Consider the following 16,755-nt stretch of genomic DNA (forward strand, 5'->3'; position numbering starts at 1 on the left):
ACAACTCCCAAAATCATAGAGAAATCTGTTGAACAAAAATTTTCATATATTATCTATCAGACAATCCATTACTGGATAATATACTTGAGGTCTTACAGAAGAACAATAATTTTATTTCATCTTTTTCAGTTGCGTTATTGTAACCCACTTTGTTGGGCAATTTGATATGTTTTTTTGGCTTATGATATACTTTATAAAATTGCACATCTGTATAGTTTTAATTACTATTAAAGTATCTTTATAATGATCAAATTGCTGCTTTGTAAACATTCTCCAATAAAATAATCGGTAAAATATAACCCCTTTTTTCTAAGTGCATACTACTGCTAAATTACATAAAAGCACATCACTTTCTTGTAGAAATACTATGAGCTTTTTTCAAGCAGGTCACATAGTAGAATGTCAGTTGTTCAAGAAAACAGACAAGGTGTATCGAGGGTTTCTCCTGTGAGTTAAATGAGTTGCAGGTCAACGTTGCTGCACCAATTTTACAGTAGTGATCATTAAACCCAAGCTCCTCGAACTAAAGTATCATAAGTTCACACAGAATCCTTTATACCCCAAAATCTAACAAAGCACCCCTTTCAGCCCCGATTAAGAAAAATTGGGAAAAATCTTCCAACAGATGAAAGGGCAAGTTATGATTTCTTCCCTCAAAGTTTACCTTGCATATCATAATGAAGCAATTTAAGCAAGAAAAAATACATAGGAAAGAAAGGTTAGAAATAGCAGTCTTTTTACAGGGTTTATAATTCTAAAAAATATGATAACCTTTCCCAGCTAGAGCACCTTCAAGACGTTTTACAAGAACTTCCTTATTACCTGCAACACTCAATCCTCTCGAGCGCAAGGCTTCTTTCAAGGTAGGTACTGTCATTGTACCTGGTTTTATTTTTGAACTTGTTAACCCAGCAACATTGCAGAACTTTAAATGAGACGACAATAATACGTTATCAGCGAAATGGGTGTTGCACTGTTTGCAAACCACTGGTTTTAAAGCGAACAACGAGTGTGCTGTTAGTTAAAGTCAAATCATCTTTCACACCAGAATGTTTGGCCTCTTTAGCCTGCAATGAGGCAATGCCATAACCAACCTTATACAACTGAAACAACAAATTTGCATGATAGGGAATAGCATATCCAACTGTCCATGTTGTGACATTTACACTGGAAGGACAAAACAAAGAGATGAGATTGAAATACATTTCGCACACTTCCTTCAGTTCTGCAACTTGAGCAGAATTAGTCTCAATTTTGTTAAAAAGTCCCCAAGCATTTCTCAAATACTCACCTATTTTTCCAAGAGCCAGTCGTTTGGCTTTCTGTGCCTCTGTTTCATTTTCACATTTTAAAGTGTCAACAAGGAATATCTTGCCAAGGCAATTGCTTGATTGCCTATCAGTCTCACTGACAACTTGTTATGTCTGTTAGATTCATCCAGGGGGGGCTGGCAGCGAGGTCTGGAACCGAGTTTACATGATCGCCCCAGTTAAGAAATTCGGCCGAGTGAGACTAAGTACAAATTTTCCTTGAAAACAAATATGGCGGAGAATGTAGACATGGAAGGACGATTAGTTTTTGCTCGGTTTTAAGTTTCCCCGCGTACAAATATCAAGAATTGGTTTCTATGAACTTTTTCAATGGACCTTTTGGACATCAGGAGGCGTGATGTATGATCAGTTCATGGGTGACTCCACTTATCGTGATTCGGGATCTCGGCAAGTTCAGTTATTTTCAAGCTTCGTGAATTTTCGAGCGACCATCTTGCTCCGTCTCTTATATTTTTCCGCTTACAGTGGTATTAAGACTCTCTTCCTTATCTTAAACATATGCTGCGAGCACAATATATTGGTATGAGTCTTGCAACAGTCATATGTGAATGTTCACTGATGTTCATTAAACCACTGATTTTCTACTTGGCTGTTCGTAGGTTTGTTTGTGTACACCGGGAGGCACAACAAATATTTATGAGTTAAATACAGAATACAGGGCCAATTTAGTAAAAACCAAGGTAAATGCTCCGATCACTTTGCTTCACATATACTCGGTCTGTCTGTATAAGCTATTTTTAATATCAGAAGGCTGGGAGGGGTTTACTGAACCTTCAAAACCTTCACTGAAATGTCATTGGAGTGATAATCAATAAATTTCCAACAGCAATACCGTATTTAGTAGTTTTGTATTTTATAGTGACTCTGGTTTCAAGTATCTCCTTGAAATTGTTGGTACAAAAATTACCCTTTATTTATGAATTATATTTGAAATGATTATAGTAGTTTAGTGTGAGAACAAGAGGCTAATTCAGTTGCTAGTAAGAGTGAGTACATCGGGAAAGAGTATGCATTGAGAAAAATTCCTCAAAGGACTGAAGTACAAGAAACAGAAAAAAGAAAACTGATTGTTTTGCAAAGTTTAAAAAGAGAATCAGAAGAGGCTTGAAAAATATACAACTTAAGTTTATTGTTTGTGTAAGTTATGAATCTGATTTACAACTAAATTATACAAGGTAAAATTGATTTTTTATCAACCATCAAAATAAGTTATTGTTGGGCTTGCGCCCTATCCTCTCAGCAGTTCTTTCTACGATACTACCCTTGGCTTATTTGACCAAGATGGGTATTTGCTGCTGATTTAGGGTGGTGATCATTTCACCCTTTAGAGTTTTGAACAAGGTGTCTGTTTGGGTTGTGAAGGTTGAAGAAGAAGGGGTCTATAGAGTACAGTCTATTGGTACCACCATTTTTCCCCCAAGTTTTGCCATGTTTCTAAGTTTAAAAGCTACCTTAATTCTGTATGGAAATGAATCAGGATTATAAAATAAGGTCTCTTGGCTTAAAAAGGGTAGGGAAATGCACAATGTGTCCTACTACCCATACTCTCTTTCTGTGTAAGCCCAGGGAGGTGATCTCAAATTTTAATTCCCTTTTACCACTTGTTGTAATAGCAAAGTCAGTGAAGGTTTATGGTCTCTGAAAAATATTTTTGCCAGCCTCAACACAAGTTTGTAACTGTTATTGTTGACTGCAAATAATATTATCTTAATAATCATTTTACATTTTTTTTCCCATGGCATCCTATGGTGTTTTCAATATCCACTACTACAAGGGATTTTAAGTTGAGAGGGTCTACTTTGATTTCAATAACAGTAAACTACATTTTTACACAGACACAAACTATTAAACCTGGCAGGTTGATTTCCAAGGGTGTAAAACATTACATGCAACTATATGGCAAAAACTTATCACAGTGGCCAAAGGAAAGGCAAAAATAGAAATGTCACCATTTTTAAGATTTTATAAATTCCCTTTGAAGCATATTTAGCCAGATGTAGTCCTTGTCAAAACATGCAAACTTGAACATTTATTTTCTGACCTTAGCTAATCTTTTTCAAACCATACTCTTGTTTCAGTTGTTTTTGGAATAAAATATTTATAATTTCTCCCTCTTTGTTTGCAACAAAACAAAACGACTCAAACTGAAGGCACTGTAGTAACTGCTGTCATGAAAAGAGAACTCCAAACACACAAAATAATTACCCTTTCATTTGCCTATATTCATTTCTTAGAAACTACGTTGAAGATTAAATTAAATTACACAAAGATAAGAATTTAAGGATATCCAGAGTGAATGATCTCTTGGCAAAATTTATTTAGCTTCTAGTACATAAAAAAGTACACGAACTACGAGATTTGACCATATGCCACTCAATCATCGATATCCAACGCAACTCTGCAAGGATAAGTTCACAATCAAGGATAAGGAATTAAGAACCTCAATCATCATTTCTTTTCGTGTTAAAGGTGTAATAAAACCGTAAACAACTCTGACAACTCTTCTACTTGACCACGGCCACCGCGCTTTTTTTAATATCACGAACGATTAATTTTCGGCCTTTCACTTGAAAATATAAACTCTTCTACATATGCATTGGAGGGCTGGCCCTTCTTCTAGTCTTGTGGGTCTTCTAAACAGAAACACAGCTTGAAAGCCTCTACTGAGCTAAAAGGTCGGGCATCGACGAAAATGTACAATGACCGTTCACTGGTCTCCTTCTTAGTGTAGTTAAAACCGCATGTAATGACAAACGCAAGACCAGAAGAAAGGAAAACGTAAGCTCCACATTGCCGCGGAACAAAATCGGTTACAGCAAAGACAATGACCAACAGAACCAAAAGCGAATTCACTTCACACTGTCAAATCGCTGCGAAGACGAATTGTTGTTTCGTGAAGAATTGTCGTTCCCAGCCCGTTTCGCGCATGCTCGCTACAGTTCTCTAATGATTGACAGATTTCTTAACTGGGGCGATCATGGAAAACCGAAAAGCGGCAAGATCAAAGGCCGTTGCCAGCCCCCCCTGGATTCATCGCTGTAGTGATCCCTAACTCTTGAGGCAAGATACCCAAGCCCACATCCCCTCTTACCTGAAGCTTTCCTCACACTACCATTGCCTGCCTTTTCAAGGTGTTTGTCTCAGTTTCTCCTCAGATTCTTATAAAAGGTCTTGCTGTCTAGCACGCTCACCAACACTCTCAAGGCTAGAAATCTTCACAAGCGACTTTTGCAGTTGTACCGCATCAATGTCATCTTCATCTCCTCTACCCAAGGGTGCTGCCAAAACAGAAACAAAAGGGTCAAATATATTTCGCATCCTGCTTCTAAGTGAAGAAGATTAAGATAGTGCTGCCAAGCATTGATCTCAAAAATGAAATGCATTGGTTCTGGCCTCAACCGCTCAGCAAACTGCCCAATCCTAGGGAGTCCTAGCTGTCGGATGCCATTCTCAGCCATGAACTGTAGCTTTCTAGCATGCCTGTTTTTTTCTGTCAAACTAGAAGAAAGAGAAGACATAAAATTTCTTACCTTTTCAACATGTGACTTTCTTTTCTCTAAAGTGAAGGGCTTCAAGGTGTCATTGTCACTGAAACCAATACTTCCACCCATGGTGCACATGTTACCTTTATGCACATTGGCATAAGGGGAAGGATATTTAGCTGCTTGGTTGAGTTCATTGGCAGCCCAGCTCTGCCATGACATGTCCGCACCTGGCTGAAATTCTACAGTACAATCCTTATTGCATACAGTTAAAATCTTCATCTCCTCAGTGTGTTGCTCCCAGAGGTCATGCATAAGCTGATCTTTTTCCTGAACACTAACACAGTGGAGAAGGTACCGAAAGTCCCTGCTCTGCACCTGATCTCCAAAGTTCCAGCACACCATACTTCCAAGAGAACTTAAAAATAAAATGATTTTCATTTTCACTGAACCACACTAGTTTTTGTGAAAGATGAGGAACTCGTAAGTGTAAATCAATAGTCATAAAAACCAAGCCCGTCACCGTGGGAGAAACACTTGATACTCCTGGTAACTGTGTGATGTGACCAATGTCCAAACTTTTAACAAACCTGTCAACACTTTCATCACATACACTTAGTTTCAGGAACCTCAGGTCAACCCCAAGACATTTCATGTTACGTGGCAGCCAGACCTCTTTATCTGCACTAAAAAATGAATTTTGTGTTTTACATACAAGATTATACTTTCTTCTGGATAAAAAGCTCTGTTATTTCAGTGCTAATGATTGTTTAATTGCATCCTCTGATTGGTGGTAATCACTAAAAGCTTTCCCAAAAATACCCTGAAGAAATTTACCCCTTTTGTAAGTACTTATTAATTTGCCTCTGTAAGACTGAAACATCTTCCTCTTTCTTGGACAAAGCCTCCTCTTTAACTTGCAGGGCAGAGAAGCTTTCTTCAAGGATTTGCCTAGGCTCGGTTACCAGCCGCTGTCGCTGTTTATAAATCGCATACAACGGAGATCCCTTCCAGAATGCATGAATTTCATGGCCTCTGGAGTCACATTTACCTTTATGACCTTTCCTTTTACCACATTTTCGGCTGTTTCCGCAAGATATTGGGGCTCACTCAGGGCTACAGGTAAACAGAACACTCGATATTCAGTCTCAGGAATTCAAGGCGACCAGAACGGACCGTGGTAAAAAATCGTATTTACAGTGCGTTTTCTTACCTTGATTCGTCTGATTCTTCAGATGAAAAAGACGCCATAAGAGTCGAAGTTCATTTTCAACTTAGTGTTTTATGGCCTTCTGGGTGATCTAGGCTGCAAAATGGTCAAAATCCTACCTTGTAGGGTGGGAAAACCGCTATTTTCGTCAATAATTCTACTGTTTTCTTCTATACAGTAGGACTCCCTAATAAAAAAATTGTTCCTATGGTGCCAGATCTCCAGAAATGCCAAAATTTGCTCGGTCTGATTGACTGCTGGGCTTTGTAAACCGAATGTTTGCTCCTGGAGTACCACTTTTCAGCGAGCTGTTCCGTGGAAACTTGACACAAAAGCTTTGATTTTCCCACCAGGATCGAAAAAGAATGGTCAGTTTTAGTATTTAATGCAAACATATACTTCCTAAAGCATTTATTTAGCCTTTAATAAGCCCTTGGCGTCAACAAAGTCGCTGTCTCAAAGCAGGCATCGCGTCGCCATGTGACCCTTAGGGTAGCAACGGGACTATTTCTCATAGCAACCGACCAACGTGGCTTGAACTTCAGGGTAATCACCCCCATCCACCCTTCCGTCATGCATTTCAATGGCACAAGCTGAAGAGGAAGAACTCCCCCAGCAGGGCCGTTGTATATTCCATGCGCGCTGGTCAACGATTCCAAGATTCTCTTATACTCCTCTGACTGCCGCATCTTCTTAATTGCTTCAGAAGATCGACTCAGGAAGTGCTCTTCAAAGGTCTTACTATTGACCGCAATTCCTGCCTCCAACGTCACGATCTTCCCAGTTTGTTAGTTTGTTAGATGTCATAGTTTCAGAATAGGGTGAAGGTGACTGACTGGAATCTAAAGAGGAAGCGTCTGAAGAGAGCAAATGGTAGGAAAAGCATGTCAGCAGAAAAATTGCAGGAATTCTATTCAGTGCGTGAATATGAACCTCTGAATAAATATTGCTGCTACTCATTACTAGATACTTCCCAATTAATCCAAGGCCAGGGTCACTCGTGGTGCAATAGTGCCTCCATTGTCGCACCAGCAAAAAACCAAACCGTGCATTGATACATGAGCTTGAGGGAAGCCAGTTTGATTTGCTAACTGGCTGTGAGAGATCTTCTTGCCGTGGACCTGGAACTGGTAGAAAGTACAAGAAATGTGTAAATGGAACACGAAATTCCGTTTGGAAATTCCAACCGGGAAAACGGGCCCACCCTTTTAGATTTTCCCCTTTTTCTGGGAATTTTCCAGTGGGATGAACTGACAAAATGTCGAACCAGAAATTCAGGAAATTTTGACTAAATGGAAAGCACCCCTAGTGTATTAGCTGATGTGATTTCTACCATGATCGACTTAAAAATCTCGTATTTGAATATTAGAAACTCAAAGATTCTCAAAGAGAAAACAAGAAATACGAACTTACCAAAATGATGAAACTGTCTCAAATCCAGTGAAGTAAAGGCTGCAAGAACAGCACGCAAGTTATCCCGAGGAATCACTTGATAACAAACCCATTGAGCAATTTACGTGTTTGCAAATCCAATATGGCGGCTCAAGATGGCGCCTTGACAACCAAACTTTAACCTACTCTTCGTTCAAAACCATGGCAAATGAGAACCTCATATTTGGAAATCTATTCATTATGTTTAATCTTTTATATGACGAGTAATTAGGGTAAGTTTTATTTTCACGTTCTAGCGTTTCGTAACCTCTTAATTTGCAATTAAATGAAAAATGAGGGAGAGGAGGATGGAAGACTTACTATATACATGCCTTGGTACAGTTACGTAGCTTTTTTTATTTGAGTACCAGAAAATTCCCCATGAAAAAATAATATTCAATCAATGAACTGTAAATGATGGTAGAATCAACTGAGAATAATGGTAGAACTGTGAGCACGTGTTGTTATAAATGTTTTATAACTTAATCCAGGCTTGCAATAAGCCTGACTGAAATTCTTTAAAAACACACATGTGCTTTCTGGCAGAATAAAGAAAAAATCATGTAACAAACATGATGGAAACCATCCTAAAAAGCAAAAGTAATGAGAACAAGGCAGTTGCATTTTAGTTCCATTGATAAAAAGTTTTATGCTGCTCACCATCACATCCTAGAGTTAAGCAGTGACGTGTATAGTTAAAACTGGCCCAATAGACTGCCCAGCTGGTAAGTCATCCAATTTTTTAGTGATCAAGAACTGTTTCCTTCTTACAGTGTACTTACAGTGTCATTATATTTGACATAGTACAAAAGCTACCTAGATGATCACACCAGCTGTACTTGTACTTGGAATGTCGCCTCAATGTAAATCGACTTCCTGATTTGGGCTGACTTCCTGATGCCAAATAAAAAACGTGACAACATATAAGTGGCTTGCGATGATCAGGTAGTGGCTGTTCGTATAATAATTTTTAGTTTTCACCATCTTTTGTCTTCCTCTTTTCTTCCCTCTTACAAAATTTATGAAGAGAAAATGGTGTTGGGTGCTAATAAATGGTAACTTTCTGTATCTTTCAAAAAATGAAATCAGGAAAATAAGGTTTTTTACAGTTTTTCTTTCTTGTAAGTAATAAAAATGAAAAAACCTACAATGTGTCACAGTTGTGATCAAGGAGGCTGTCACTGAGCACTGAGTATGTTTTCAAATCCACATCTGACAGATTTTGGTAAAGCTGGTACCAATTAAAGATGGGGCTCTTTTTAGACCAAAGTCAAACAAAGAAAAAGTCCCTTGATCAGGCTTTTTTACAATTACAATATTCAATTACCAGTATTACCCAATTTCATTGTGTCCTGACCCCCAGGAATGCCAGTGAAGATTTCAGGGCCAAGAATTCTGGCGACTTCCTGCTCTGACGGGCTTAAAATGTCTAAGCTGGGCCCTGCACTGTCTGAATTGTCCTTTGAGGAAGGACAATTCAGGAACATGAGGAATAGAGTGAATTACAAAATAAACATTGTATATCTAACAATTCGTTTGATCCACCATAATTTTTTCTATTTCAATGTAGTCATCTTCAGTTTTTACGATATGTCGAGTTATACATTTTTCATCTCCTTAACAAAACTTTTTTTTGACAATTTTTTTTATTCCTTTGGGTATCTCATTCCAAACTCTTGTGCCAATATGTGAGAAAGCAATTTTTTGCAGGTCAATTCTAGAGCGTTTAGTATAGAAATTTTGAGATGTTTATCACCAAGTAGAATATCTGTGTATGCTTGATGTTCTGCAAGAAAGGTCTAAAATATTCAGTTGTGCCTGTTTAGAGTTAACAGCATGCAATTAGCAACACCGCGTATAAAGACGTTCCGGTACTTTCCCCATCCTTTCTTTAGTAATGTAAAGATAGCCTGGGTGAAAACATTTACACCAATTTCATTCTTATCAAGAAGTTGCACTACTGTCTCTAGCCACTTCCCCTTGAACTCTGCTACACATTGGGTGGAATAATTTTGCTGTAAAAGTTTTATGCAATTTTTTTGTGATCTATCATATTTAGCCTTCGCTTTTTCTAACTACTGCACAATAGCTAGGCCCTCATCCACTACTTTTGCACCCATTAAAAATGAATTCGGCCAGATCTGTCTTCCCTTTACGATTTTGCAAAGCTGCCATGGATATAGCTGAAGTTGCGATTTTATATTCTTCGCCTTACTGACCTGAGACACCTTATACACAAAGAGACCGCGCTTTCTTTTCTTTTACCACAACCACTACAAACTCCCTTTAGTTTGTTTTGACAAATGGACTTCTCAGTCTGGTGCTGGCACATGAAGATATTCCTCATCTTCTTTAGTTGTGTATTTGTGGGCTGAGTAATGTGTGTTATGTACAGAACTGAAGTGTACTTTAATGCGTTAGCAGGTGTTTACAGATTTATGTACCTTCAGCCACTGTGCCCATTTTTCCAACTTTATGTGCTGTATGGGTGACTATTTTAATATCTGTTATCATCGTGTACTTATTTGCTGTTCATCGAAAGTTTTGGCTTATGTTAGCCAGCAGCAGGTTCATGAGGAGAGGTCATGGTTGAAAATGATTCTTGCTGCTGGTGGAAAGAAGAGCAGAGGATCAAGATGCAATAAGATGAAGCTCTTCTTTTCTCTTTAATGCGGTTACTTAGCACTCGATCAATATTCACATCTTTTATGACAGCTCTGGCCTGCAGAAATAATCTTTTGGTACATGTGGTAGGGTTGAGGGAAGCAAGCACAGTTTCCAGGGTGATGCTGAGATATTGGGCTTGTTGATGTAGGGTCTGGTGTTCCACCACTTCCCAATTAGCATTTTTCAAGGCCTTGCTCGGACGCACTGTTGTTGTGATACTTCTTTCTGTACTCTTCCAATGCATTATTCGGCCTAGCAACTAAGATAAGAAGTCTCTGTTAATTTGTAACTCATCCAGATGTGTTTGTAATGCTTCCTTTAAGTCTCGTTTTTCTCTTACCTTCTGCATCTGCTTAAATGACTGCACCCTAGTTTCATACTGCAACTCCTTCGATTTCTCATATCCCAGGTCAACTTCACCATAACAGACCCCTTTTTAAAAATTACATTAGACACTCTTTCACATCAGTACCATCCAACTTCAACTGGAACCGCCCATCACGGTTTGCTCCTTTCAGTCCTTTTAATGCTGCTCCTGAAAGGAATGAAAATTAAGGTCACAATGCAATTGAAATGAAAACAAGACACCTGTCGTTTATCATTTATCACCACTTAAGAAGTTAAAAATGCATTATAAAATAATATCATATGAGGGATTAGGTGGAGCTACTCAGTATACATGACCACTTAAAGAATGCATAGGACATTGGGTGGATTATTTATACATCTGTAGTCTGTGTAAAGGGTGACTTTTTGTAGCCAACTTTATTTCGTTCTAAAACTGAAATAATCACAGTGTATTGAAAGTAAAATTGCATAAATTAGCAGTGGAAATGACACCATTCCATAAGGCATAGCGTTGTGTCAATCCCATCACCATTTTATTGAGCAATCACAAGAATAGTCGATGGGGGAAGAAGGCGTCAAACTAAACATTGCAACGAACCAAGAACATATGTAACAGCTACAGCTTAAAAGAAGTTAACAGTAAACCAGATCTAATATGAACATGACCTAATACCCATGCCCAAGGCAAAAGGGAGAGGCGGGAGAGACATTGTTATATTCGTCTCCTTTATCTTTGTATAATCCATCTTATACTGCAGGCCGCGAGCAGCCCTGGCATAATCTGTGATTATACATCAGAACAGTTGCCTCATATCATGTTCAGGAGGTTGGTGAATTGTGTCTACCAAGAAATGCCTTTGCAAAGTTAGCATTGTGTCTAGACTTGTAACAAAAACGTTGAAAAGTAGAGTTAGTTGACCAATCAGCAAGGTTTAAAATATCCTGCGATGAAACACCCATTTCATAGGCATCAGACGAAGAAGCTCCTGTAACTGAATGAGTCTTAAATATACTTGTATCAATACCTGCCTGAGAAATCAAATCCTTTTGCCACTTACTGAGAGAAACACTTGAAATGGGCTTGTGTGGACGAATATAGGACAGTAAAAGTTTGTTGGGCTGTGATGGGCCCAAAGTAGGAAATCCTAAAGTGCAAAGTTAATACTCCTTATTACACTTGACAACACACAGGTTAGAATTTTCCTGGAACCTGGCATGAAAAGAGGTCTTCACAAGCCCTAGGATTTCATGGTAATGATCGTTTCCGGTACTGTGTTGTTACTGTGCTCTCAAAATAAGGGAACCGAAAAATCGTTTCGCAGTGACATATTCAGCTAATAGGATAAAAAAAACACAAACTTACTGTTTTTCTACTTGGATTCTTAACTGGTAGAGCAATTCATGAGTTATGATTTGCTTACATTTGAAACTAAAACTTTAAGCATCTGTACCTTGTTCTTTTAGCCACTGATAAGGCGAAAGCAGTTCGAAAACTGACCCAACACGTACGCGAAACGACTTCAAAAGTCACTGAAGAAAGCAGTCAAAAATAGGGTACAATAGCATGGCGAAAATTGTAGTAGAGGGCAATTCATAGCACTGTGGAATACCACGTTTTAAAATCGTATATAATAGACTCTTTAGGACTTACAAACTATTTTATCACGCATTACACGAAAAAACCTAAAATTTTTAGTGATATGAGCTCTTCTTTTAGTTTCTGAATGGCGATTTTGCAGTATTTCGTATCCGTGGTGTAGTTAACGTGCAAATCTGTCACCGAACCACCGTGGTGCAGCAATGGCTAAAATCATTCTCCCATTACCAATCTGGATTTATCCCTTAAAATTGCCTCTTAATCCCATTGTTTTTATCAGAAAGTGGTTTTGTGACGGGTTTATGGATGATTGAGACCATTGGCCGTAGACCTTACTTGATCCATCTTACTTGGAGTTGTCTCAAAAGTTAATGACCTAAGGCAGGCTTGACCTTCGTCCATGTAATCTACTTTTTATTGCATCAAGGCTTAATGCCAAGTCTGATAGTTTAGTTTCATGGCAGTGAGAACCTGGTGCCACAGCTGTTGATGCTTTCAGTATTTTGGGGCTAATGTTAATTGTTAGGCTTTCCTCAGTTTAAGTCAGCTGTCTCAACTTTCGGCCAAAGAAAAAGGTAACTAAAACTTGTCCTAAGCCGTCTTTGCCATCTCTGTACGGTTTTATTTGCAGTCACTCGTAAGAAAGGCACTGATGTTATAAAGACTCCTTCTACTCACTGCGCCGCCTTATTAACGTCTGTTGGGTCGGATCTCAATGACGGAATAAAAACAAAACAGCGGTATTATGGAGGTTTTTTTTAAATAAAATATATGAGAATTGTCGCGGGACATTGGAAACTGACCGTAATAGAGAGGAGTCCGTATTAGAGAGGTGTCCGTACCCAGAGGTTCAACTGTATTCTTTTCTAATATGTATTCTTTTTGACCGTCTTTCTGTATTAGGAATTTTTAATGTTTATTCTCAACCATGCAATCAACAGTCTCTCTGTTAAAGATAACAGAAAGCTAAAACCTGGTGGTGAATAGGTTGCTTTCCAAAATGTTAATTTTCTTTATCATTAATTTCAAAATACTCGGTCGTGTTGAAAAAAGGAATTCTTTCCAGAGAACACCATTTTTAAAGGCATCATTTTCTGATACAATCAAACTGCAACATGTAGTTTGTCGCTAGTACTCTCTAGGTTGGATCCCGCTTTAGTCAAAGCGGCATACAATATTGCTTGTCATCAACTTAATGCAGACACTTTGATTTCCCATTATGCTGTGCTATTGATGTTGAAAAGAGTGTGGACGCGTTTACCACGGTTTGCAGCTGATGCCAAGGTCACGCATGCCCAAGTTATCTCCTCCGTAATAGCAACAAGTAAGCTGAAAAGTAAGGTTCTAAAAAATAATACAATGAATGGTAAAAACTTAAGAATGATTTGATGAAAGATAAAAGAGGGTAAAAAATGTGACTCTACGTACCACCGGCGCCACGAAAAGCCTTTCCCATTAATTAAAAAGGAGTTTTAAAGGAAATTGATCTTTCACAGTTTAGCCTAAACAATTGCTACATTTGAATACCTGAATAAGATCAATTCTCGTCAAAATATGTTTTTTATGAAAATCGAGAAGATAACTTTGTAAGCAGCTCGAACGTTTGACTAGTTGTTGTGAAAGGAAGCACAGCGTTCAACAGACAATCGCTATTCTTTTCTACCACCGAGTGTCAACTTCGGGCCTTATTCTTTCCCGAAGTCGCCCTTCTTGATGTATGAAGTTTTCATTTAAATTTACTTCAAGCTTACAGAAAGGTAAACATCGGTGGTGATTAGGTGTCGAAATCGGTAGACTGATTTCTTTTCATAGTTTCTTATCATAGTATCATTGTTTCTTATCTGCCTGGAAACTGTAGACACTGCCACGTTACCGTTATATGGGGATAAAAAGTATACACACCAAAACAATGTTTAAGATTATTTTACCGGGTTATTAACAAATAAACTGAAATATGGAATGAAAATTTCTCAAGGAAGTCAGAAAAAAAGAAGGTCAAAGTTCACAAGAATTGTGATTACACAGGTAAAATTCTGAAAATTTCTAGTGTAAGATGTTCATTTCCTAGGGTTTGCATAAGAAATCTTTAGCCCTTGAAAAATGTGAGAAAGCCGGAATGCAATATGCTTTAAGTTATTCTGGTACAAAATTTTTGTCCACTGATGTCCTGGTGGATTCTGTCTTAATTTCCTTTTATGCTGTGCTGTTGATGTTGGAGAGAGTGTGTACCTTCAGTTTACGTTGCGGTTTTGAGTACAAGGTCTTGCATGTACAACATGATTCTTAAGTTATAACAACAAATAAACTTAAAATGACGTTTTCAAGAATAATACAATGAATGGCAAAAGAGGGTCAAAAACGAGATTCTACTAAGCACGCGCAATGAGGAGCTTTCCCATATAAAAGGAGTTTAGGAAATTTGTGTTACAAGGTTTGCTGAGCCTAAGAACTCGCAATATTTTAATGCGAATAAAATCAATAGTATTGAAACATGATTTTTATCAAAATCGAGAAGATAGCTTTGTAAGGAGCTCAAATGTTTGACTAGTTGTTGTCATAAGAAGCACAACGTTCAACAGACTATGTATTTCTACCACCAATTATTGTCTTCGGGCCTTATTCTTTTCTGATGCCACCCTTCTTGGTGTATGAAGGTTTTACTTAAATTTATTTTAAGCTTACAATGGTGGTGAATAGGCTCTCACGTCGCCGTTACATGGGGATAAAAAAAAACACACACCAAAGCAACTGATAAAGGGCTGAAATATGAACTTTTAGAGAATAGTAGTTACAATGAACCGCAGAAGAGGGTCAAAAGATTCTACAAAACCACGCACAACGAAAAGACTTTCCCATTATTATGAGAGTGGTTAATGATAATGATTGTCAATGAAGATTTATCTAAAAATTCCCCACTCTTTAAAAAATAGAATCTAGTCGAAACGTGGTTATTTCGAAAACAGAGAAGACGCCTCTGTAAGGAGCTTGGACGTGCGAGTAGTTGTTGTCATAGGAGAAAGGACGTTCATAGGTGTTTTTAAGGATACAAATGAATGCACAATTTTTTTTTCATAGATACTGATATTTATTTTTTCGGGGATTGTTTTCTTGTCTTAATCAACTTTCATCTTCCTGCAACAACAACAACAATAACAAATCCGTTATCTACCTTTCTGCTGTATGAAAGTTAAAAAGACATTTTACGGATCGAAGTAAACAAGTAAAAGTGGAACCTCGATTTAATTTATGTATGAAATCGAGACTGCAGGAAATACCAAGGCTAGCTGGCCTGAAAATACACCTGCACTGCAGGTTAGGGATTTGTTTTAATTGAAATATTAAGGTGACATGCGAGATTTTGGAGATTTTTCAGCAATGTTCACAACAAGCCCTTTCCCCTCTGTTAAAAATTTAAGCTAAATCCCTGTATCATACCAAATAATGGGTAACATTTGCAAAAACAATTAAGTATTACCTTTGAATGTTAAATTGACATTGCTGCTTAAAGCAGAAGCCATGCTTTTCTGCTTTTAGTTGCAAGAACAAGCATAGATCCATTGGCAGCATTCCTCATCTCCTTCTTGATCCTCCTCCTCAGGTATTTTAAAGTGTACCACTTTTCTTTCTATATACACAAAGCGAGTGTCCTGTGAAACAAAAAAGGTGATCTTAACTTTTTTATAGGCAAATAATTTTGGAAATAAAAATGTCAGCTGCCATTTCACCAAGTTTCTAACATGACGGTCAGTGATCAGTCAAGTGCCAGATGATGGCATTTTAAAAATCAGTAGACCTGTTTACAAGTGACTACTAAAATCATGTGCTATGTGCTGACCAAAAAGGTTATATAGAACAAACCTCTCAACAGTCAGTGTTCTAGTCAATAGGAGCATGCAAGTATCTGATACAAAGGGGGTGCCGTAGAACATTGGTACCAAAGCTTAATGCACAGGCTCTCCCCTTTTCCCTTTCCTTTCCCCAAACAGAGAGCCCACTCACAGGCTTAAATAAAACAGTCATTTCCATTTTAATAACAGTGAAATCCAAACTTTGGATATAGTCACTTCAAATGTTCTTTGCACAGAAGAGGTCTCTGTAATTATTACACTTGTTCCTAATACATGTAGATCTACAGTAGAGCTGCTTTCTCTGGACCAGTGCACCAGTTGACTTCACTGCTTTGAACAATTTTGATTGTTTTCAATCCTGAGGGTGTAACTAAATCTAAGGAACTGTCTTCTGTTCAAAAGTGTGACTAAACCCTCATTTCTTGTGTACATGTAGTACACTGTATTTAGTTTTAGTTTTACCAGCTTTTCTGGACACAGGCCTCTCCAGAGGGAATGGGCATGAACAGGACTCAAAGGTCCTGTTGGTTTTTAAGACTCACTCCCATAACATTATTTCTATGGCAATTATTATGGCTTTTGGTTAACAAGTTATATTTATTTTTTTAGCTTTTGTTGTTCTTTAGAATAAACCTAGGCTTTCAGTTATTTACTTAAGTTAAACCCCAGCCTGACTCCTCCAAACACCTTAAAAAGAATACTCATCCAGAGTACTTTTCGTCTTAAATTAAAATCTCTCATGTACATTTTCGTGGCATTTTTGTCAAGGACAATTATGGTATTCTTCTCTAGGTTCAAAGCCAAATGATATAGTGCTTCAGATTCCTCAGTGAGGACACCC

At 37.9% G+C, this 16,755-nt stretch overlaps 1 pseudogene; it reads right to left on the reverse strand.

The window, feature by feature from the left end:
* Positions 1-73: 73 nt before the first annotated feature.
* On the reverse strand, positions 74-5,696 carry LOC140934270 (uncharacterized; annotated as a pseudogene).
* Between the last annotated feature and the right edge of the window lie 11,059 nt (positions 5,697-16,755).

Source organism: Porites lutea, chromosome 4 (genome assembly GCF_958299795.1).
Source record: "Porites lutea chromosome 4, jaPorLute2.1, whole genome shotgun sequence".
In the NCBI taxonomy this organism is placed as follows: domain Eukaryota; kingdom Metazoa; phylum Cnidaria; class Anthozoa; order Scleractinia; family Poritidae; genus Porites; species Porites lutea.